Here is an 18,912-nt window from a genome sequence, read left to right as displayed (position 1 = left end):
GCCAGTGAGGCTAAGTGGTCCCCACTGTTGGGCATCTGGTTTGAAAGTCCACATGATTCTTTCAGGTGCATAGCCAGCCCTCTTTCGGGTTATCAGCCAGACTCGAGAATTCTGGTCAAATTATTTATGACACCTGATGTATCACTGACGTGGAACCCCTGAGCCCTCCCTTCCTGGAAACTGGTGTAAGAGGAAAGGCAGCATTTTCACGCGCACAGGATTGGATTGCCGGTCCCCTGTACGATGAGGTCACACATCCATCCTTCCAAAAGGTGTGCCCTTAGTTTCTCAGATCCCTTTTGAGTCTCCAACCTGAATAACTCAGGAGTTTTATCTCTTTAACAGCAGTTCATCAAGTTAGTCCAATCTATCTACATGTACATCCATATTTCCAAGATACTCTACTCTGCTTCTGCTCCTTGTAAGGCAGACTATAGTCGGTGAGTTGAAAGGAGAGTCCTGGCATGTACCTTGTTGAAGAAGAGGAAAACAAAAATGTACACTCTGGCATGCATTCCACCACAATAGAATTTATGATTTTATATTGCAGTTACTCAGTTCCTTGCCAGGATACATCATTAAACTGTGGATTTGTTCTGAGTAGGAATTATAACTCATGTATAGCCATAAAGTATTACATCATATTTCTATCCATGCATACCATTTCTCAAAGAAAGCCTGATTCAGCATTGGACTGTTGTGGTATGCTACTTATTATTTAAGAAAAGAAAGAATGAATGCATATATAATAACTTCCTGCTAGAATCCTCTCTGGGTTCCATGTTCAAAATGAAAAAGGCTCTTTATCTGTGTCACCAGAATTATATTCATGAAAAAGACGAAATTTCAAGTTTTCTGTTGATAAATTCACATGCATATTATCTGGCTTTCTGGCTATATTCTATTCAGAAGCAATACACCCAGACTTGTCTAATAACAATACAAATGCTATGTGCAAAGACCTCTACAGAGTCCCACTATGGAAAGATCTACTGTGAAAAAAAGTTGCAGTTTCCTATTTGACAATACCGAGTAAGGACGATATCAAAATCTTTCACACATATGGACCTACTTGTCAACATGTGAGTTTGTGTGAACACAGTGTCCACAGGTTCTGCCTCCACCAACTCACTGAGTGACCTTGGATAAGTCTCTGTCTCTCTCTTGGTCTCAGTCTCCCTTTCTCTTAAAAGCAGTGGCATTGATATACTATTTCCATGCTCACTTGGAAAAGTATATTCCTGTTTACTCAATTCCTTGAAGCTCTCCTGGGCTGCTGCCTAAAATTAGAGGTGACATGTTGTTCTGGTTCACACATCCCTCCCTTCATTGTGTACCTTCATTTGACGACTTGGCCAGACGAGACAGTAAGTATTTTCCAGGATGTTGTATCCCAAGAGAAATAGTTATCTGACAGCGGGTACTTGAAGTTTTCAACATTCTGAATAACGGCCATTTACTGCTCCCTGGTGGTTCAAGGAGGCTTCTGCAGATGTCCAAGGAAAATGCTTCTGAGATGTAGAGCCCACTCCTACCTTATTGGAAGACTAAATGAGCAAAATATGTAATGTGCCAACTACCAACTACAACAATGCCTGCTACCAAGTAGCTGCTGAATAAATTCATGTTCACTTGTCCCTTCCAAAGAGAATTGGCTTCAGAATGTTAAGTTGTACAGTAGAAGTATGGAATATGTAATAATGAAACAACAGTAAATAGAGGGCGTTTATTAGATAACATCAAAAAGTAAAAGGGATCCAAACAAAAAAGAGGTAAAGCAACTTGGGAAAAATAATGAATATTCATATATTCATTTCTTCTTTCATTTATAGTTCATGGAAGTGATAGGAATAGGGAAAGTAACACTTATTAACTTCATCTCCTATGCTTTGTAAGTTTTATTACATCTTATTCTTATCTTTATTCTGCACAGCAGGAAACTGAGGTTTAGAGGGACTAATAACTAGCTCAGTGTCCCAAGGGTAATGCCACTTGGGTAGCCAACATCTAGAATTTATTGCAAGTGTGTGCTGCTCCAAATGATGGCTTCTTCTGACATATCACTCAGGCTGATAGTGGCTTTAATATCATATAAACACAACGAACTATTATTTAGCCACAAGAAAGGAGGAAAAACTGCCATTTGTGACACCACGGATGGACCATGAGGGCATTATGCTAAGAGAGATAAGTCAGAGAAAGACAAATAATACTATATAGTCTTACTTATATATGAGATCTAAAAAGCTGAACTCATAAAAGCATAGTAAAAAGGTAGTTACCAAGGGCTGAGGGGGTAGGGAAATAGGAGTGAAATTATTTTAGGCTACAGGTTTGCAATTAGTAGATAGATGAATAAGTCCTGGAGATCTAATGCATAGTATAGCGAATATAGACAACGGTATTGTATTATAGTCATCAAACTTACTAAAAGACTAGATCTTAATTATTCCCATTACAAAAAGAAATGATATTTATGTGATGTGACGGAGGTGCTAACTATCGCTATAATGGCAATTATATTACAATATATGGATATATCAAATCAACATGTTGTACATCTTAAATGTACACCATGTTTCAATAAAAAATAATTTCGCCCTTCTCTCATTTTACATATGGAGAAACTATGAATCAGAGATTGATATTATTTGTCCAGTGGTGTTCTGGTAAGTGTTTAAATACCAGTTGTGGCAGGTTGATTTACAGTATTTGCTGCTTTCTGCGGTCCATTTATTAAATGTGGAGTCGGGAAGAAATGTGTACAATTGAGCAAATCACTGATCTAAGGCCTCACAGTGACATCTTACACTATTTATTCAGCCTAGACTGAAGTGAATAAGAGCTGAAGTGCCCGGGTTCAACTCCAGCTCTCTTATGCCTGTGGATCTGGACAATGCAGCCTGAGCGTTGCTGATGTAGCCCTGCTGAGAGTCTCACCAACAGACTGTGTTAACCTCTCATCCCTCCCATTTCCTGCTGACTCTGCCTTCATGATAGGAGGAAATTAAGTACCAAGATGAAGTGGCAAGACATTCATGGATGTTGAAATAAGTGGCCATCCATCTAGAGTATCTCCTAAGTGCAGAGAAGAGGAGACTTCCCAAGTGATGTGAGTTCAGTCAGCATCAGCCAGCCAGATCTCTGCAACATGCTTTATTCCAGTGGGCTATGTGCCCCAAGGAGGCAGAATATGTGTCTTTTTTATACACTTTGCATCCCCAGCTCATAGAACAATGGACTGCTCCACTGTGGGAACTTAATAAATACTTGCTGAGTGACTACGTCTCTGGCCATTATATTAAAATTTCACCATTAAGATGAATTCTCTACTACTCTGTGATATTGATAGGTCACTTAAATGCTCTGGAAATCAGTTTTTCTATAAAATTAAGAATATACTAGCTACTATGAGGGTTTGTTGTAGGATTAAAATGTGTATCGAATATTAGGTACACAAACAATCAACAAAGAACAATTCTCCTCCTTCTTCCTATAATATTATTTACCCTTTTCCATTATGAAGAGTCCAGTAAAATATAGCAGAATCCTTGAGAAAGGTAGATATTGATCATAATACCTTATATATATTTGGTAGATAATTTTTACATCATGTATAATAGTTAATACTTATAATCTCTCTCTGTTAAGTATAAAATATTCTGTATATTTTATAGATAAAGAAATGAGGCCCAAAGAACTAGTAGCTTCTGGGATTTTTTTCCACTAAAAAGTTTCTCTGTTTGAATAACTCTTCACTGATGAGTCATAAAGCCAAGCTTGACTGTCCTGATACCTCTTCTGACATCATAATCGTCATACATGCTCAGGAATGCATCTGTCTTGCAAGTCTGGCTTACTTGCATATCCCTCAAGCCCCAGCAGACAGCCTTCATCTCACGATCAATGCCAACCTCCAAGCCTGACCTTACTCAGTGTCCCTGGCTCCTAGTCTTCTCACTTCTAAGTCAGCTTGGGTCAAACAGCACTGACCCTTCATTTTCCCTTATGTAGCCAACAGAGACCACCTACATCGGGTTCCCAGAAGGCGACTCACACTTGTAAAGCAAAATCTACCCTCTAGTGTTTTTTCTTTATCTCCCCCCACCTTTTTTTTCTTTCTAGCTTTATGGAGATATAATTGACATATAGCATTAAGTTTAAGGTATGACAACTTGTTGATTTGACATAATTATATGTTGCAAAATGATTACCACTGTCTTGTTAGCTAACACCTCTGTATCATATCATTGCTATTTTTTGTGGGAATTATGACCTACTCTCTTAGCAACTTCCAAGGACATAAAACAGCATTATTAACTATAATCACTATACAGTATATTATAGCACCAGAATTTATTTATCTTGCAACTGGAAGTTTGTATTCTTTGACCAATATCTTCTGATTTTCCAAACTCCTGGTAATCACAATTCTAGTTTCTGTTTCTGAGTTCAAACATTTTTAGATTCCACATATAAGTGAAATCATACTATATTTAACCTACAGTGTTTTGAACTCAAAGTTTTCTATGATGTTTTATAACTCATGTATCAAGAATTGCTTTGGCTCCTAGTAGCAGAAGCCCCAGAAGAAGTATCACAAGTAAATCGGGAGTTTTGTTAGTCATCTATAATAAGAAATCTAGAGATAAGCAATCTAGGGCTTCTATAGCTATTTCGAGATGCCAACAAGAACCCAGGCTCTTTGGGTCTTTTTTGCTGAGCCCTTCTTCAGCACGTGTTTGCCACCGAAATGGCTGAATCACTTCCAGTATTACAGTCCTGGTCTAGACAAGAAGCAGTGGAAGATAATGGAATAGAAAGAATACGATGGCTGAATGAACCCTTTCAGAGACCATCCTCTGAAACCCTATCAACAGCTTTGTTTATGTCTGATTAGCTAGAACCTAGTCACACAGCCACTATCAATTGGTGACTTGAATTGAGACACCAGTTGCCTATCCCAGGACTCCTTCAAATACTCCCTTTTCCCTCCAAGAAAGTCTTTAATGAAAGACCACATCACCATTAAAGACCAGCATTCTAACTGTACTATAATTAAATTTTCCCCTGTGTAGAATCACATGGTCCCACAAGGCTAAGAACAGAGAGAGGCAGAACAAAACCCAGAGGATGTGAGCAGGCTTCAGGAAGCTGGCCTCACACCGGGGATTTGTAGTCTTTCTGTCTTCCTACCTTAGTTTCCATTTCAGCAGTTATTAAATTTAGTAACCAATCATTAGAATCAGCTGAGAACCTTTTAAAACAACATGTTTCTGAATCCCATCCAGCGAGTCTCTACTTAAGGACACTTAAGCTAGAAAACACTGCTCTACTTTTTATACAGCTTTGCAGATCTATGTGATCCTCTCTGCATGGAAACTGGCTTATATTTTCTGGGTATATAGGCTTTGCCTGGCACTTTCTGATTGTTTCGTGAATGCACAGCTTCACTGAAGCTTAATATTTGTGTGACATAGATAGCACTTGTTAGTCCCATTTTCCAGATAATGCAACCAAGGCTTATGAGGTAGAGTCACTTGATTAAGGGCACATGGCTAATTATGGTGTCTCCAGGATTCCAACCCAGATCCATCTGACTCTGAAGCTCGTGGATTTTTCCATTTAGATATGTTGCCATGTCTGAGTCTGGGAAGCTAAGGAAGAACATCCTTGAGGTATGCTAGAATCTTTCCTCACCAGCATCCCGACAGACCCCATGCTGACTAATAAATGCCTACACAAATCCTGTGTCACTGCTTCCCAGCAGTTCCTGTTTTTGTGGTTTCCCCAAATCTGTTCCAAAGGCCCCAAAGGACTGGTAAAAGTCATCTATGCAGACATATTGGGAGCAGGTTAAAGGAAGGCAAAGGGATGGATTAACATTCAAACAATTTTCAGTTGGCATAAAATCATTTTTCCTTGGGCATTTTTCCTCTTCCAATTTTGTAATTCACATTTATTTTCAGTGAAATTCTGTTCATCTGTATCTGATTCATTCACACTTAATTCATCATCTGTAAGAGAAACAGATTCCCATGTGCCTCTAGCTTTTTACTATGGAATCAGGTTATGTCTGGGATGCCAGGGCAGGGTGGCTTGTGAGAAACATATAGAAAAGCAGTGAAGTGGCTTCACACTTCTCCTTCTAAGACATACACCCCTCTGTTTTGTTTTCTATTTATTTTAGTTGGCTCTTCACAATTATTTTGTAATCAGGCTTATACACAAGTCTTCCCTTCTGCTGGCTCATCTGTCTATAAACACAACCACATTTCTCTTGTCCTAAAACAGAAACACATAACTTGCCCCCAAACAACAAGATAACAAACCACAATATCCTTCCCCACTTCCATTTGTCCATAAGCGCATTTCCGTTCAAACTTCTAAGAAAAAGTTTGCACTCTGTACTTCATCACCTCTACTTTATTTGTTATTCTTCTGTTATGTACACTTGTCTCCTGTACTTGGCTGAGACCATCTAATTAAAGTCACCATTTAATTGTCAAATTCAATGATTGTGTTTTGCTACCATTTGATTAATCTCTGTTACATTTGCTGCTATTTGCAGTTATTATCTTTCTCACAATCTCTGCTGTATTAGTTTCCTTTCATCCATCCCCTTCTCTCTCTTCCCTTCTTTTTGGGCCTATATGCCTCTATCTTTCCTTAGTCATAAAAAAAAAAAAAAAGTATGCAATATGCCCCTCAACTCCTGATTGAAGTTTCTGGAGCCAGAATATGTGAGTTGAAGCCTGCTGTTCCATATCAAAACTGTGTGACCTTGGGTAAATTTCTAAGTCTCTCTATGCCTCAGTTTCCTCAATTGAAGTTATAGTTCTTACTTCATAAGGTTAAAATAGGGATTAAATTAATTTATTTCACATAAAATTCTTTAAAAAAGCACCTAATATCTTAACTACTTAATAGATTTTGACTAATAGGAGCGGTACTAAACATGCTCTAAAGATCTGTAAATGCTTATATAGTAGAATTGATGACAGACGATAATGCATTACAAGAAAATCATTGTGATTCTTTTAAAATTATACTGGATGGAAATTTCACTCTATAGGAGATAATATCTAAACCTATAAATGTAAAAATAAGTCCATATGGTTTTACTCATGTATATATAGCTAAAGAAATAAAGTAAGGTTAAACCATTGCCTACAAATGTAATAAAAGGAAAAGCAATGAAAATCATAACTTAACACTAATTACAAGAAAGCTGGAGTGGTCATATAAATATTAGTTAAAATAGACTTCAAGGCAAAGAATATTACCAGAAGAATGCACAGACAATTTGTAATAATAAAAGGCAAAATTCATTAGAAAGACATGAACTCATATGTGTATGAATCAATTTAAAGGAAGTAATAAACAAATTCACAACCAGATTTAGAAATTTTAATTCTCTTCTCTCGGCAGTAGAAAAACAAACAAACAAACAAACAAACAAACATAGACCGAAAAATTCAGCAAAGCTATAAAAGATTTAAACATTATCCATAAACACTGTTTTAACTGACATAGAAAATTACACCTGACAACTGTATGATACACTCTCTTCAGCTTCACTTGGAATGTTCATTAAGATAGATAATGCATTGGGTCACAGAAAGCCTCAATGACCTAGAAAAATTATTTTCTTATAAACTTTCTTCATTAATAGCAAAATTAAATTTGAAAATGACAAAAATAAGGTATCTTGCAATGTATCTTATATACAGAAATTAAACAGCACATTTCTACATAACTTATGAGTCAATGGAAAAATAATGGGGAAAACTAGACATTATCATCAACTGAATGATACTGAAAAAACACATGTCAAAGTTGATGGAATGCATCTAAAGCATGACTGAGAGAAAAAAATTGTTTATTTTTATATTTTTTAATTGAATAAGCTTGACATGTAACTATGTAAGTTTAAGGAGTACAGTGACTTCCTATGATACATTTATATATTATATAAATATGATTGCAGATGTAGTGATATTTATCACATTACATAATTATTATACATTATAATTGTCTGTATTCATTATACTGTGCATTAGATCTCTACGGCTTATTTGTTACTCATTATAAGTTTATATGTTTAAACACCATCGCTTTTATCCTCCCATCCCCTAGTAACCACTATCTTACTTTCTGTTTTTGTAGAGTTTTTTGGGGGGCGGGGAGAGGGGAGTTTAAATGCCTGTATTAGAAAAGAAAAAAGCTTTAGAATCAGTTACCTAAATTTCAATCTTAAGAAAATGGACAAATAAACCCCAAATTACCTCACCTCTAAACTGCTGAACTAGAAACTCTGAAAATGATGTTCAACAATTTGTGTTTAAAAGCCCTCGAGGCAATTCTGATGCATGCCAATCTTTGACAACTACTTTTTAAAAGAAATTGAATTTACTGTCAAAAACATTGCCACAAAAAAATTTCCAGATCCAGCTATTATTACTGATGAATGTTATCAAGTATTTAAGGAATAAATAATAGTAATCACAAATTTTCAGAAAGTAAGGAATGAAAGAACACTTCATCACTACTTTTATGAGGCCACTATCCTGAGGCAAAAACCTGAAAATCTGAAAAAGATATTTGAAGTAAAGAAAATGACAGAGCAATATCTCTCATAATCTTAGTAGAAAAATCCTGAACAAAATATTAACAAATTAAATCCAATAGGATATAAAAAGGATTAAGTGACCTTTATTCCAGAAAGAAAAGGTCATTTACATATTTTAAAAATCAAGCAAATGAAGTTAATTATATCAACAGAGTAAAAGAGAAAACCATAATATCTTAATAAATTCCAAAAAAATTCATTGAAAACTTACAATATCTATTCATGATAGAAACTTTTAATGAACTAGGAATAGAAAGGAACTTTTATCAATATGATGAAAGTATCTATAACAGCAATTCTAACACAGAGTGGACTATGAATAGCCAATAACCACGTAAATGGTCTCCATTAATCACCAGAAAAATGTACACTCAAACCATAAGGAGCTACCACTGCAAGAATGGCAACACCAAATACTGGTGAGATTGAGGAGTAAGCAGATTCTAATATATTTCTAGTGGATGTGTAAAATCACACAACTACTTTGGGAAAAAAATTTTGATATTTTCTTACAAAATTAAACATACCTGTGTTGAGTGACATGGCAATTTTAGATGTTTACTCAAAGGCAATGAAAATCTTTGTTTACAAAATGACTTGTAAAAAATGTTCAAAGAAACCTTATTCATAATAACCTAAACTAGAATAGATAAGCAATAGTGATATATTTTGCATAATGGAATAATATTAAGTAATAAAAACAACAACTTAATTATAAACTCAGCAATATGGTTGGATTACGTAGACACTGTTGAGCGCAAGAAATCAGACACAAAGGAGAATGCTCTGTATGATTTCATTTGTATGACTTCCTACTATAAGCAAAACTAGTTTATACTGAAAAAAAAAAAGATTTAGAGCAGTCATGCCTCTGGGAAAATACTTTAACTAAGAAGTGGCTAGAGAAAAAAATACTAGGTTGACAGGTATATTCTATGGATAGGTATGTGGGTTGCATTGGTGGATACATTTGTCAAATCTAATGAAATCGAAACTTCAGATTGTGTATCTCCCAGAATTTTATTTTACCTTTTAAAATACCGCATTAAAAAAATCTATATGCTTCTTCGAATTGACAGCCAAATTCTTGGCTTGGTTGATGTTCAATAGCAAGATATTGAATGAAGGATTGTAAGGTTCCACAAAGTCTTCCACATGTCTACTGTATTTGGTTTTGTGTGCAGCTTTTGCTATTTTAAAGCCAGTATCAATATTTATCTGCAACTTGGGAAGCCATCTTCTTGCCAGAAGTGTGTAAATATTCTTTTTCTCTTGCAAAAAATGGAATAAGTCCTACAACTATTTTTGAAAATGAATTAAGTGGAACATTAATTTCTTGATAGCTCAACACCCTAGCTTTCCAAGAGTTAACTGTTTTCATGTGCATCATCTTTCACTGATGGAGTTAATCACTTCTGTAAATAAATCTCCTTTTTTTAATATATTAAAGAGATATATATTTTAATTTATATTGTTCCTCTAATCAATTTCAAAATTTAACGACATTCTTTTTACCTTACCATTGCTTAGCAGGAGAATGCACCTGGAATTACCTGGTGGTGCCTACAGTCAGATAAATGTATAAATGGGAACAATATCATCTTGCTTATATAAAATATTAAATATATTGGAGAATGGAACAAGGTGAGAAATAAATTCTGGTAGAATTTTAGTGTTGATTTATATTAAAATATTATTATGCATTATATAGTTTTAAAATTTGGAATTTTATCCAATACTTGCTTGCTTTACATGCCTATCAAGGTATAATGTTCTATCACTTCAACAAAGATTTCTTAAATGTATTGAGTCCGAAACCTTGAAAACACAGAGATGAAAACAAAATTCTACCTAAGTACAGTCTAGAGCAGGGGGACAGACAAGCATACTAACAGCAGCAATTTTAATAGTGTATGATAACCACTAACACGAAGAAATAGTGGGCTCAGGGTACATTATCAATGGCAGCTAACTCAATTCTGGGAAAGTATATATGGCAAGATTCCAGAATTCTTCTCTACTCTCCTTACCTTTCCCACCTATCATCTACATTTCTATCTAGCTTATTTGGATTTCATATTAAAGATCATATTTTTAGAGTCTTTTCTGAATTCTTAGACTATGAGGCATCCTTTTTATATACTTTCATAGTGCCATGTAATTTTCTTTATAACATTTATCACAAATTAAATAATTTGGGGGTAATTATTTGTCTAACATTGAAGTCATCTCCTAGAGTATAGGTACTTTTGTTTTAGTCTTGGCTCTATTGCCAGTGATTCCATGTTACTTGGTACATATTGGATGATCAAAGATCCTTTTTTAACAACAACAGCAATAACAAACACAACAGAGAATGAGCTAAGTCTTGAGGGACCAATGATTTCAGTGCAGAGCCTCCCAGAGTTCTTTTTTTCTGTTACCTAAACTACAATGTGCAGCTGGTGTGTCTATTTTCTCAGCCAAGGTATTGATTAAAAGAAGCCCACAATGAGCATGCATGCAGTGTGAGCAAAATTAAACCTGTGTCACTGCAAGCTGTTAGACTTGGGTGTTGTTTGTTATAGCAATATAACTTAAGTCATCTTAATACAGTGGTTATAACCCAAATTCACTTCTGCTAACTAACCCGGCATTGAACTTGAGCTATATTAATTAAATAATACGTATTAATTAAATGTGGCCCCTTAACTAATGCACTTTACAGTTTTACAATCCCTCATTTCTAATGAAATTGAGCCTTCCCTGAATTCATAAGGAATGCCTCCTTGATTTTTAACATGTAATCTTAGATGAATAGTGTAGTTATAAGCAAGAAGTCAGATAGATCTAAGTTATAAAACCTAGAGGTTAACAAGTTTTCTAACCTCTCTGAAATTTAGGTTTTTGCTGTTGCTGTCATTGTTAAGATGGAGATAATACTAATCATTAGGATTAACTCTTATAATTTGTCTATATTAGGCCAGGCAGATTTATAATAAAATAAGAAAAGGGAGAATCTGAGATGTTATCATTGTAAGAATTTCCTCTTAAGTTCCATATGAAATAATATCTTGTTCATATTAGAGAATAAATTTGTCTTTATGTATTCAGTATTTGGCACAGAGCTAGACATACAGTTGTCCCACGATGAATGAAAGCTGATTTGAATTCCAAGAGGATTGAGAAAAGAGAGGAAAGCATTTCAGTCTGAGGGTGTCAGAATAAATTTCAAAAAGTCAAAGAAACAGAAACATTTGAACTTAAATCTTGAAGGCTGGGCAAAATTTTGATATGCTGGAGAGATCATGATTGTCAGAGAAAATAGTAAAGCAAAGACATGAGGTAGGGCCTTCTGGCATATGTGAAGCAAATAGCGAGGGGTTCAGTTTGGGTATACGCAGGGCACATGAAATAAGAATTTTGAAAAGAACTATGCCTAGGTCAGAATACAAAGCATCTTGACAGCTAAGTAAGGACTTGAATCTTTAGTCTACTATAAGAAAGAATTATTGAAAGCAGTGGAGGAAGAATGAGAAGAAAGAGCAGTGCTTCAGGAAGCCTGTCTTATAATGCAGAGCTGTGTTAAGTGCTCTACACTTACGATGAACCTATGAGGTAGAAAACATTATGTTCATCTTATAGATGAGAAAACTGTGGCTCAGATGTTAAACAATTTGCCCAAGTTATAACCAGCCCTATATGGAAAAGCTACCATTTAAATCCAACATTTTGTTTGATATCAATCTGTATTTTTTTTCCAGTTAAGACCTAAACAGAATAAATTTTAGGTCAAGATTTTTCAAATGTACAGAAAACATCACCCTTGTAGATAATGCAGTCCTACAGTTCGTTAAGCAAGTCCAAATAAATTTTCTTAATTAATTCATTTTTAAGACGTATTTTGAAGATAACTTGTGAAGTGTAAAGTGTTAGAAGAATACAAGCTGTTAATACTAATAGTAATTAGACAAACTTTGCTTAGAACACTGTTCTTCAGACCTTCTACATCTTTCTCACTGTAGCTTGGCTGCAAAAGATATTAATTTAATTGCTTTTTAATTGATTTCTAATCTAATTTCCCAAAGTACAATGTTAACAAATGAAGAAGTTTAATGATACCACAGAATTTTATCCCAGTGACTATCTTTTGGTTTTAAGTTTTTTTAAGAACATGAAAAAGATATCTAGATTATGATAGTTGAAAAAATCAAAGGAAGGTTCTATAATGGAGATTAAAACTGAGGAACACTTCAGTGCTGTAGGATATGACTGTTTTAGTCCAAATGACACAGGACATGTGCAAAGGCTTCATTTGTTTAAAAAAATTTATTTGAAAGGATCCTTGTGTGTTGAGCACTTAGAGTATTTGCATTTAGAGGATGACTCCTACCTAGCACAGGGTAAATATAGGAGATCAGTATAATAGTAGTTGTCTTTTACTAAATGTCTGCCATGAACGGTATCTTTTGTTCATATTATTTCTAATCTTCATGACATCTTTTCAGGGTATTTATTGTTCTTCCCATATTGTACATAAACAAAATGAGGATCAGAATGCTTTAAAAAGTTGTCTAAACTCTTTATACCTAAGTGGAGATTTTTAACATATATTTTTGGAGTCATAAGCCCACATGCTCTCTATTCAATCACTTTGCCCAAGGTTCCGTAAAGTCTGAGATTCTGCGGTTCTACCTATGACCTCCAGTTCTTTCTCTTACATGGAGAAAGGATTAAATACAGATGAGTTAGCTTGTTCTAGACAAGAATGAACTCAGTGGAACATTGTATTCTTGCTCTTCCCAAGCATTGAGACACATCGATAACCCCTTTTGTTCTTCTGTTTATGGCCACTCTTTCCATTATATTTTTGATGGACAACAACTGTTGACATCGAGTTGTATTAGACAAATGGTGAGTCCTGTAAGACCTGAGAAAGTCCCTTCTCCATCCCATTTCATGCTTCCTCCTAGCAGAAAAGATCAGTATCCTGAAAATGATGGGAATTTTATCACTCAAGAGGCTAGTGACAGAAAGTATAAAAGTTTCAGTGTAGAGAACATCTCAACATAAAAAACAAGAACTATGGGGCAATTGAATCTATCACAATGGCTGAAAATTGACCCTTGGGCTCTGTGGGCTTTGCTTGACTTAATTTCACAAAAAAAATTTTTAATTGGTATTCATTATGCTGCTTTTATTTGTCTAAAGAATTAAAATACAAACTTTGAAAGAATTTAGAGTCTCGGGATACCATTTTACAGATGAGGAAACTAAGGCTCAGAGTGGCAGAGACCCTTGCTTACTTTAGTTTACCTGAAGATCTGTGTACTTCTGACTGTGTGCTATGACACAGTGCCTCTCAAATCTGTGTAACAGAGAACTAAATATTTGGATTATTAATTTTTATTTGAATTATTTTAGAAAGACTATCTGTTCTGTGAGTCACGCTTAAGTTTGTTTAAAGTGGAATATGGCAGGAAATATTTGTATTGGATTATTGAAGGTTGTCTCAGTAGGTACAAAAAATAGGACTAAAATTTCCACTGCATATTTATCTATCATGCCCTGGGGAAATAGGCCTGCTGAGAAAGTGATGCATTAGAACAGTACTTCCTTATGCAGTGAATCCTCATTCATATGTCACGGGAGATCCCTGAGGCCATAGGACATCAAAATGTAATATTTGGTAGTGGTAGTTGAAGGAAGTTTTGTTGCAGTTGTATGACTCTCTGGTGTAACCTTAGAACGTTGCAGCTGGCGTACTGAAGTCATCGTCAAAGGTCTTTGACAAATGCTATGTGGCTTTCCTAGGAACAATCACCTCATTGATTCTTTTCTTGGAAGACCACTGGCAGGAAAAATCAAAGTGAGGATTGTTAAGATTTTACTGATGCTTGTTCTGTTCAGCGTGGGCACTGTAACTCGGCCACTAGACTGTGTGTCTCTGGGACACAGGTTTTGGAGCTTATTCATCTTGATAGTTCCCACCTTCGGCGTATTGTTTGTGGGTTGCCTTTAACCCTGTTCTCCATGCCTGACAGCCAGCCATCTGAGACTCAGTTTGGGAAGACAAGGGAGGCTGGGGCACATACGGCCTTGCAGAGAAGACAATGTGGAAATTAATCTTCGAAAGAGGACAGAAGTTAATGGGCAAAGAGGAAGCGAAGATAATCATTTCAGGAAGAAAAACCAGTGCATAGAAATGCACTGAAGATGAAAGCGAGAGCACCGCACGTTTATACCTGCACGTGAAATATGGATGGGGAGTTAGTGGGAAGGACCAGGAGATAATACTAAGGAGCTTGCTGAGAACTGCTTCCTGAAAGAGTCCTTTAAGGTAGCAAAGAAATTTAGACTTTATCCTGAACACAAGGGGCAGCCACTGAAGGGTTTTAAGGTGAAGTTCAGATTTGCTTGTATACGGCAAAGACTATATAAGAAGAGTGAAATAAAGGTTGAAAATAAAGGTACTAAATATCCCTAATAGGAACAGAAATATCACAGAAGTGATCTCATTATACACTTAAGAAATCACACTTGACCTCAGTAGTCAGCTAGGAAATGCAAAATAAAACACAAGTTTAAGACATTAAAAACATCTGCTGATGAATGTGTGTATACAGTGTTGGTAAAATCACTACAGATTTTTGGTTAAGTTATTTGGTAGCATTTATAAACATTTCAAACTTTCAGAACCTTTTGAGTGACAGTCCCCAAACTAGCCATCTGTCTAACAGAGTTAAAAGCCTAGTATGCAAAGATGTACATATGATATTCACTATGGAATTGCTTATAAAAAGCCAAACAGAACAAAAAATTAGAGAGGAATAACCTCTGTTGGTTAGTCTTCTTTTCACCTTTCTAGATCCCTTCTCAGCCTCTACTGACTACATCACATGGGCTCTCGGCCCTCTTGTTTTCGGCAATCACCAGAGATGGAGGAGAGAGAGGAAGTGTTTCGTACCCCTGACGTCATCCCTGCTCCCTGCAGGTGTTGGTCTTGACAGTGATCATTATTTTTCTGCTATGGCCATGACTTTATGATAGACATCTCTCTCCCACAGCCATAGCTCTGACCAGGTTCCAGCAACTATCCTCTGTCTCTTTCCCCTTCAGGCCTCAGGGTGTAATGCCTTCTCTCCCTAAATCTTTGCTTCATTCAACTCTCTTTAATTCACTTTTTGAGTATGCCAAGTGCTCCCTGCTACAGCACAACTGAGGAGTAGAGGATGAATTGGAGACAGTCAAATAGAATAAGACAGGTAGGTTGGTCCAAATAGGATTCTTATGTGACATGAGGAAGAGATTGAGGACGCATTCTAGTATTACTTAAGACAATAGTGTGTGTAACAAAGTCAACCTGTTTCTCGGGCACTCCCCGTGATTATCCCCTTGCTGTTCTTTAGGACACTGGTTTCAGGGAAGAAGGATCAAAAGGAATGAGAGGGGTTGTCCTGTTGATGAGAAACTTTCAAGGGGACTTAACTTTCCTTAAACTTGCCCTGCCTTTGGCTCCAGGAATATTTGTTAATGATTTAAAAATTCTGGAGATCGTAGAGGCATTAGAGAGAGCTCAAGGGTTAAGCATTCAGGATCTGGCAGCCAGCTGGACTTCCTGAACCACATCCTGATTTCTCATTGTTTGGCTATTCAATCCCAGCCAGCTACTTAATCTCCCTATGCCTCAGTTTCCTCATTTTTTAAATGGGAATACTATTAGTATCTCTCTGATTTGGTAGTTATGGGGGGCAAATGAATTACCGCAAATAAAAATCTTAGAACCATGCCTGGCACATGGTAGGGACTTAATAAATATGAGAAGTCACAATTATCCACTCATCCCTGGCCATGGTAGGCCAAGTAGGTCCAGAGTCCAGCTGCAAAGATAAAGAAGAGCAAGTGAAAACGACAATGACCTCATTCTGTTTCTTTGTCTATGCCTGTGGTGGTTTGGAACCTACAACCATTTAGAAAGAGAACATGTGGAAACCATTACCCAGACAGTTTCATTTCCTTTTTTGATAGGGTTACTACACTGATGGATTGGGGGTGTCTTTGGAAGCAGAGAAGCTTGATTTTTAAAAGGCATTTGCCAGGGTTCTCCCCTGGCCCAGTTCAAATATATTCCTTTCCGGAAAGCTCCTAGAGCACCTGTCATGGGGTTATCCTCTCTCTACCTTGTATATCGTAAGCTTTTTTGCAACAGAGAGGTCTATTTGTCCTTTGTCATGGTCATTTATGTGTGTATATGACATCTCCGTAGACTGGGAACTGCTAGCGGTCAGTGCCAACAGTGTTATATAGTGGGCAGATAGCAGAGGCTGGCACAGGCAGCCTAGGCTTTTAAATAAGTGAACCTAAGCTAGTAATATCTTTCTTATTATAATAGCCAAGATTTACTGACTAATACTCTGTTTCAAGTAATGCCTCACATGACTCCATGAGAAAGGTATTACCAGGTATATAATACAATATTATAACTGAAGTTTGTACCCTTTGACCAGTATCTCCCCACTTTTCTCGCCCCCAACCCCTGGTAGCCACCACTCTACTCTTTTAGTTTTCATGAGTTTGGCTTTTTAGATTCTACATTTAAGTAATATGACCCAGTACTTGTCTTTGTCTGACTTATTTCACTTGTTTCATCCAAGTTGTTGCAAATGGCTGAATAATATTCCATTCATCCATTCATTCAGCGATGGATTCTTAGGTTGTTTCCATAACTAGGCTCCTATGAATAATGCTGCAATAAACATGGGAGAGCAGGTATCTCTTTGAGACTCTATTTTAATTTCCTTTGGACATATACCCAGAAGTAGGATACTGGATCATATGGTAGTTCTATCTTTAATTTTTTGAGAAATCTCCATTCTGTTTTCCATCACAATTTACGTTCCCATCAACAGTGTACAAGGGTTCCTTTTTTTATCTGTTGATGTATCGATCGATCGATCGATCTACTTGAAAGTTGCATAGCACGGCTTCATAGATAGGCAGTGTCTGGCTTATAATTGATGCTCAATGTGGTTTTTATTAAACAAATGTTCACTAAGACTCTAAGATGTACCTGGTACTAGATGCTGGGGACAGAGCATTGATGATAGAATGGAGGACTGATCTCATAGACATCACCCTCTAATGTAGAATATAGACAATAATCAAAGAAAGAAAAAGAAAGAAAGAGAGAGAGAGAGAGAGAGAGAGAGAAGAAGAAAGAAAGAAAGAAAGTTGTTGTTGTTGTTGCTTAAGAAAGAAAGAAAAAGGAAGTCATTGCAGCTTGTAATCTGTGCTCTAAAAGAGAGAAACAGGGTGATAAAACAGAAGAGACTGAGATAATAGAGAAGACATAGTGTGATACCCTGGCTCTGGTAAGGATTCGAAATACTTATTAACTTTAAATAAGTATGGAAAAGAACAGCGTGAAGCAGCTGTTAAATGCTCGTTAGATTTACAACTGGTTAACCCTTTCCAAGGATGCTCATCAGTACACTGCTATCAGTTTGGAGAGGTTGCTTACTCTGTCTAGGTCCTGAATCATTTTTTAAAAATGACATTTGCTTTAATACCTTACAAAAATGTTGAGATTAGATTTTCAGATATAGAAAGTTTCTGTCAGATAGAGTGGAAATGATAAATACCTACTTTCTCTTGAAAAATATTATCGAAGTCATTCATTTTAAACATCTATGAACATGAGTTTTTAACTTGAGAATTCCCAATATTTCCAAACCTTACTTTCTATTTTGTTCTTCATATTTCAGTGATTAACTAAGGCCAAACAAAACCATCCTGACAAGCCAAGTCTTCCTTCTGGAGCCTCTATATTGGTTCCAAGGTAGGTAAAATGTTCCAAGTGCTTTCAGCAAATTATTTCTCATCCAGACACTGAGTAATTTATAAAGAAGAAAGGACACAATATTCTATGTCATAACCACAGTCATCCTAAACACGTTCTTCCCAACTGCAGCATGCATTCCTGGCAGCTTTTAATTTCTCATCTCCTGAACTTGGCTCCACTTTCTCAGGCTCAGAATTCTTGGGAGAAGCTGTTATCTTGATCAAAAATGGCCTCAGAAATCTGTCACCAACTAATATCTTATGCAGGAGTCAAATACTGATTCCAATTAAAGTGAGTGGGTCTTGTTGGGTTCTAAATGAGCACGAAGATGGATGAAGTTAGAAAATTAATTTTTATTGGCAGATAAACTCTTCATATGTTTTTTAAAATGCCAGTATTTGTTCCAGAATTGAGTATTTGAAATGATACAGAATGGAGAATACCAAAAGAGAAAAATGGG

The sequence above is a fragment of the Pteropus medius genome, unplaced genomic scaffold (genome assembly GCF_902729225.1).
Source record: "Pteropus medius unplaced genomic scaffold, Ma_sr-lr_union100, whole genome shotgun sequence".
Classification (NCBI taxonomy): domain Eukaryota; kingdom Metazoa; phylum Chordata; class Mammalia; order Chiroptera; family Pteropodidae; genus Pteropus; species Pteropus medius.
Note: the sequence above shows the minus strand (reverse complement) of the source record.